This window comes from Triticum aestivum, chromosome 7A (assembly GCF_018294505.1).
Source record: "Triticum aestivum cultivar Chinese Spring chromosome 7A, IWGSC CS RefSeq v2.1, whole genome shotgun sequence".
NCBI classification, from domain to species: Eukaryota; Viridiplantae; Streptophyta; class Magnoliopsida; order Poales; family Poaceae; genus Triticum; species Triticum aestivum.
In genome coordinates this window covers 201191479-201198720 of record NC_057812.1, presented here as the reverse complement: position 1 = coordinate 201198720, position 7242 = coordinate 201191479, and the positions used below count along the sequence as shown (strand labels likewise).

The 7242-nt window shown below is 50.2% G+C and overlaps 1 long non-coding RNA gene across 1 annotated transcript; it reads right to left on the bottom strand.

Moving 5' to 3' along the window:
• Positions 1-389: 389 nt before the first annotated feature.
• Positions 390-1323, bottom strand: LOC123152228 (uncharacterized). The gene is made up of 2 exons (XR_006476075.1): positions 1128-1323; positions 390-802 (listed from the first exon to the last, which is right to left on the bottom strand). It is a non-coding gene; the product is annotated as an uncharacterized lncRNA (long non-coding RNA).
• Positions 1324-7242: the final 5919 nt, after the last annotated feature.

Below are 7242 nucleotides of genomic sequence, written 5' to 3'. Positions count from 1 at the left end.
AAAGATGTATCTAGGATAGGAAAAGGGCCTATGTAACGCATCCAGAAAACTCTATGTGGTAAATGTTGCGCTGCTGTCTCCGACGTGCAATTACTACGTCCGGTGCTAGTATTTGCATACAAGCGTATCTGCCTCACCTTAGTCAAGCGCTCTTCTCCGAGGTAGCATCGTTTGATTGAGAAAACATGCAGGTTTTGGCAGATGGGAGCGCGAGCAATGGAGCGTAGCTCGTACTGCTGCAAACCCAGGGGCCTGTGGTGAGCTTTGAAAACATTCGTCAGATCTATCTCTATGAAACCTCCCACACTCAACTGCTTTTTCAGTACGGCGCCCGTCAGTTCTATGTAGCTGGGAAATGGGCTAACAACCCAGTTGTTGCAACACATCAGTGAACATCCAACATTGCGTCATTGATGCACACATAAAAAAAGGAATGTAACCCATGAAAAAACACGTGTGAACCAATACTTACTTGCTCTCCACATAAAAATGAAATGTAACTTATGGAAAAACACATCAGTGAACATCCAACTAAATCTAGCAGCCCCCCAAACACCATCTCGACGTACTGTCTTTTCTCGTCATTGAACGAGGAAATCGGATCGTGCAACTTCTTCACGCCGCATCTCGAGCCGGTTGGGGGCGCCTTTCCATTGTCCTGGTTCTGATCTTCCTCGTCCGGCTCAGGCTCCACAACGCCGCCAGGAAACCAATCCCCTCTTCGTCTTCTGATTCGAATGATACATTGTCAATCAGTCGGGGCGCGTTCGGCCCTGAAGGTAGAACCCCGTACCCGTCCATCCTGGGACAGAAAATGGACAGCAAAAGATATTCAGTTTTTCCGACGTCTCACATTCACCATTACAGGATCATGATGCGTTCACATCAATTCCTTGGCTGTGTAGTGGGACAAAAAATGATTTTCAGATTGAGTTTTGTTTGGGTCATGTCAAGGAAAACGATTTTGCATGAACAATCTATACAAAACGCCAGAAAATGATTGTTGAGCGCGAGAAATCGGATCGACACCGTAGACATGAAAAAAGCACTGCAGGAACGCTACCGTAATGCGGTGTGCAAATCGTAATCCTGGTCTACAAAAGGCATTAGGTTGGAGACGGATATACCTTAGATTGCGGTGTGCGCCGCCCTGTGAACGAACGCAGTTCGTCAATCTTGCGTTGTGCTTCAGCCTCTGGTTTCTTGGTATCGCATTCCGAATGGACTGCTTGGCTTCAGGAGGATTATACTATAGCTGGTCTCTTAGCCGGCCCCACTACATGAGTGCGATCACGGACCGCCCCTTGCTGTCTGCGCGATAACTTCCAAGGGGAGCCGACAAAAAAAATGTCAGGACATCTGTGAACCCTGGATTCCATGGTAGTTCATTTCACGGGGTGGGCTTTGACTTTTGTTCCAGCAAATCAAGTGCCTTTCCTACCGCCCATCATTGTAAAATTTCATGGATAATTGATGATGTGTTTTTTTGTTATATACGCTATAGCGTGCTTGCTGTTGGGCGGTGTCCCGATTTTTGTCTCGCCCGTTGTGTTTTACTTCCTCAGTTTCTAAGGGCAACTCCAATGGGACAACCCAAACGGACGACGCATTTGTCCGCTTTTTGTTCGTTTGGATCGGCCGCCCGCCCGTCGTCCGCCCAGTTTTGCGTTTGGGTCGGCAATGCGCTCAACATGCCGACCCATTTCATGTTCGCATTCAACTTTTAAATAAAAAAGGCCCGCGACCGATCATGCCAGTGGCCATGTCTCATGCCGGCACCATGCCAGCGCCGGCATACAATGCCGGCTTCAGAAAACACCACAGTTCATGTTGGCGCACTCATCAGTCGGCCGGCACACATGCCAGCACACAAAAAATGGTGGGACTTGAGTTCGACCACGCCATCGCGGCTCCCGTGGTCATGCCGGCACACCTGCCGGCATACAAAAAAGATAGCCCCTCGACGCCATAGATCACTCGTCGTCGAACTTGAGCATGTCGGCCTGCATCTTCTCGAACCACGGCCTCTTCCTTGGTGACAAGGCGTTGAGATCCACCTTCATGATCTCCACCCCAGTCATCATGCTTGCAAGAGCCAGTTCTTTCGCCTTTGTCTTGGCGTCGTCGGCCTCAATCTCTAGCATCTTGGCTTGCTTCTCCGCCTCGAGCTCGAACATCTTGGCTTGCTTCTCGGCGTCAAGATCAAGCCTCCTCCTTTGGATCTCCATGAAAGCATCCATTTGCTCCGCCTTGAAACACCGGCGCCTCGGGATCGTAGCCAGCGCCCGGCACACCACCCTCGAAGATGAGGTGTTGCATGTAGTCCTCGTCGACGGCGGACGACATTTCCTCGAACAGGTTACGGGTGTCCGGGAGACCGCTGGCAGGCGCCTGTCGCGCGCGTTTCCTCGTGCCGCCGGACGACGAGCCACCGACCACCGGGGTGGCATTGAGGTCGATGGGCGCGGTCGCGGGCGTGGAAGGCGCGACCATGCTCACGTCAGGTGAGCATTCCTCGGAGAGGCGGGAGGCCTGCGGGTAGACGTGGAAGCCGGGGGCCAGGTTGCAAGCCGATGCGCGGGGTGAGTCGAGCATCACCATCCGAGGAAACGCCGACGAGCCGGTGCTGGCCGCGGCGACAGCGGCTTGGACGAGGCTGTGCTGGCTAGGGTTTACCCGAAGCATGTAGAGCGCCTCCCTCGTTGCCGCGGCGACGCGGGCGTTGGTGAACTCCTGCTGCGCGGCGGCGACAGCAGCGGCCTCATCCCTCGCGTCCGCGGCGTGCCTCTGGCCCTTCCTCTTGGCCACCTCCCTTGCCCGCTGTTCGGGCGTCAGCGCCTTCTTCGGCTTGGTCGCCGCGGCGGTCTTGCGCAGGGCACGAGGCTTGCCTCTCCCGAAGGGGGCGACGGTGCCGGACGAGGCGAGGGAGGCAAGGCCGGCGGCGGCATCGAGGTCAATGGCGTCCTCCATGGCTGGTTGGGGGCGGGGGCGCGCGCGGGCGGGAGCGTTTTTGAGGAAAATGGGGGGGAAATGGTGGTGGCAGCCTATACAGAAACATATAGATGTATATAGACACATTTTAGAGTGTAGATTCAATCGTTTTACTCCATATGCAGTCCATACAGAAACTCTAAAAGATTAAATTTAGTAATGAAGGGAGTATTTTTTAACGGACCCTTTTAAATGTAAGAGCATCTATAGCTGGGTGCCTCAAACCCCCTTAAACGCCCAAATGCTCAGTGACCAACAAAAAACCCGAACTAAATGGGTGCCTCAAGCGGGCACCCCTCACATTCAGCCTTAATCTCGGACGGATTTGGGAGGCCCGGACGCGACCGGGTGTGTCCGCCACGACGGACTAACAGTCGGTCCCACACGAAAACACTCCTAAACTCGGCGGTCCGAAGCTCATCTCTTCCGTCGGACTGACGGCGCCATGTGTCACCGCTTCGGTGTGCTGCGTAATCCCCTAGCTTGGCTATTTAAGTTGGACGCCTGCACCAAAATTCCACTCGACCACATTTCCTCCCTTCCCGTCCGCTGCAGCCGCCATTTTCTACTCATCGGCCGCTCGCCATCCGCCACCACAAGTAGCCATGCCACCTTGCCGCCGGGTAAGGAGCTACCTATATCTAACACTGGAGTGCCGACTATAGCTCCTTGAGATGATCCGGTCAAGGCGTGAAGCCCGGATCGTCGTGGGGTTACCTCCGAATGCGGTGGATCCAGAGGAGGATTGGGAGGACGCGGTGCAGGAGGAGGACGAGGACGATGCGGGGGACGTAGGGGACGTGGATATGCACGCGGAGTAGCAGGCAGTCGTTGATTCCCTCCAGGCAGAGGCAGAGGCCAACTGCCATTACCTCTAGGAGGCAGAGCACGCCGTGGCCGTCGACGAGATGCTCATATATATGGTTGAGGAGGAGCCGGATCCCTCCTGCGCGCCCATCTACACGGTGCCCGACACGGAGATCATGGACATCTCTGTCGATGAAGCGTAGTTTAGGCTAGTTCTTGATACGCTTGACTCTCGACTTGTTAGGAGAGAGTAGTCGCCAGCTCGCGAGTATGTTGTGGTCAAGCCAGCATTAAACGACCCTTACATAAGACTGATCTGCCCATTCAAGCGTGCGATAACACGTGCTAGAAAAAACACGTGGGGCCATTTCTCCGTCATATACGGCGAAATTTCCTTCTTTGTATCCAGATCAACTAACCCCTGCACTACCACGTAAGAATCGTGTAAATGTAAGCATTGTGGCAATCCATGGTTCTGACAAAGTAAAAATGGAGATTCATGTGTAAATGTAAGCGTTTCGATGATGCTATATCTATCTATCTATCTGTCGCTCCATCTCTCTCTAGTCCTCCAACACCTTATTTGATAGGCATGCACCGTGAAAAACTACACAGTACCAAATGGAGTGTCGGTGGGTGCAACGTCCACCTTATAGATAGTGTTCTTGTCCACAAAAAAGGGTGCCTTTGTGTAGGTATGCACGGTTCCGAAGTAAAATTGAGGTTTCTGTTTAAAGTAAGACTTGCATTGATGCTATGATAGCTATATATCGCACATTCTCTCTCTAGCCCTTTAACACCTGAAAAATGTATGATGGTTTCGTGTGATAGGTCCAACTCATCATTATATAAAAGGTTCACATTCGCATGTAATAGGATGCCCCTGTTGTGGGGCTGCATGGTTTCAACAATGCAAACTGGAGGTTCCTTGTGTAATGTAATTGTTGCGGTGATGCTATATCTAGCTAGCTATCGCTCCCTCTCTCTATAGACCTTTACCATATGATATAACACACATGTACAACAAAACATTTCCATAGGCGTCGACCGGGGTCAGTGCGTTTAATGAATACTAGGAAAAGTCAGAGTCATTTTCCTATTATATGAAACCAATTTTAGTACTGTCATGGCAATACAAAACACAACCAAGATTTCAGAGAAACTCGCATGAGTGGAAGGGTGCGAATAGGTCCAACATCATCCTTATATGGAAAAGGTTACATTCAGATGTAATAAGGTGCCCCTTGTGTGTGTATGCATGGTTCCAACAATGCAAATTGGAAGTTCCCGTGTGGTGTAAGTGTTGCGGTGATGGTATATCCAACTATCTATCGCTCCCCTTCTCTATAGACCTTTACCATATGATATAACATGCATGTGTCGCAAATGTTTACACAGGTGCCGACTGGGGTCGTGGGGGTGCAACATCCATCTTATATAGAAGGTTCTCATGCGCAAATAAAAAGGTGCCCCTAGGGAGGCTGTGCATGGTTCCGAGAGTGTAAAAAAGAGGTTCTAGATGTGATGTAAAGCATTGCGGTGATTCATGTGTAATGGATGGTTCCGACAAAGGAAAAATGGATGGAGGTTCATGTGTAATGTAAGCATTCCGGTGATGATATACCTATATATATGTCGTTCCCTCTCTCTATTGACACACATGCATCGTAAAAAAATGCAAGGTCCCGAATGGTGTCGGTGGGGTTCAACATGCACCTTATAGAGAAGGTTCTCGCCTACAGAAAAGGGTGCCCTTATGCAGGTATGCATGGTACCGACAAAGTAAAATGAAGGATCTACATGTGGTGCAAGCGTTGTGGTGATCCGTAGTTCTGGAAAACTAAAAACATGCTATATCTATCTATCGTTCCTTCTCTCTCTATTCTTCTAACACCTTATTTGACAGACATGCATGGTAAAAAGAATCACACGGTCCCGAATGGTGTCGGTGGGGTGCAACGCCCATCTTATGGAGAAGGTTCCCGCCCACAAAAAAGGGTGTCCTCTTATGGGTATGCATGGTTCTGAGTCTTCCGACAAAGTAAAATGAAGGTGTCGGTGGGTCCAATGTCCACTTTATACAGAGGGTTCTCGCCCACAAAAAAGGTGCCTTCATGCGGGTATGCATGGTTCCGACAAAGTAAAATGAAGGTTTATGTTTAATGTAAGCCTTGTGATGCTCTCTATCTCTCTCTCTCTCTCTCCTCACAAATGTATGATTGGTTCTCGTGATAGGTCCAACGTCATTCTTATATGAAAGGTTTCATGTTCACATGTAATAGGGTGCTCCCTTGTGTGGGTATGCATGGTTCCGACAATGCAAACTGTCATGTCATTGTGTAATATAATTGTTGCTGTGATGCTATATATAGCTATCTATCGCCCCCTCTCTATATATACCTTTACCATATGATTGGACGCACACGCATCATAGTAGTTTATACGGCTGCCGACTAGTGTCAGTTGGTGCAACATCCATCTTATATGGAAGGTTCTTGTTTGTGAATAAAAAGGTGCCATAGGGGCGGGTCTGCATGGTTCCGAGAATGTAAAACAGAGGTTCTACATGTATACGGGTCATGACACGGCAATCGGTGGGCTCAAATGCTTTGATCGGGAACTATGGGGTTATGACAATGGACGTTCCTCTTGGTCCGTGTCACAACAAGTCATGCTGACTTGCCAGACCAGGTTTTGAGTGCATGTGATCACAGGACTCCCTCCCGCCTGTTCGATGTGTGGGGGGGGGCACCCTACGACTTGAACCTTCCTACGTGATTGCCCGGTTTGTGAGGCAATTGCCACATTAAAGTTGTGCATTGTTTATTTAAAAATCACACCACCATTTCATAGATATATCTAGGCCACTTGCAGGGTGGAACCGGCTCTTGCAGAGGAGGCGGATGCCTCGTCCAATAAACAGAGATAAAAGAAAGAGAGAGAACCCATGGAAGGTAAAGGATGGGTGCATGCCGCATGCGAACCAAATCAAGAGGGAAATTAAGAGCATCTATACTTTGCAAATCTGGCCCTCAAATGCCCGAGGAGTGGCCAAGCGCGTCCACGGATACTAACCGGTCAAGTCTCAAATTTACCTTCACACAACCGAACTCCTCAACTATCATATCTCAAATCCGTACAAACTCATGCAACTACGTCAATACATTACACACATCGCCCAACTACTCCATCACTACTAACATGCTACCGGAATACCAAAATTTGGCATGTTTGGCTATGGTGGAGATCATCCACGGCCGCCCTTGCTCTTCCCGGTGCCCTTGTCCTCCTTCTCGTGAAAGTACGGGTTAAAGACGTAGTAGGGATCGAGCCGGATCTGCTCATCGTCGGAGCTGTCGTTGGAGTTGTCGCTATCCTCCTTTGGTGGCAGTCCGGCTATGGATCAGACCACCCGATTCTGCTCTTGGGTGAGGGTGCGCGTGT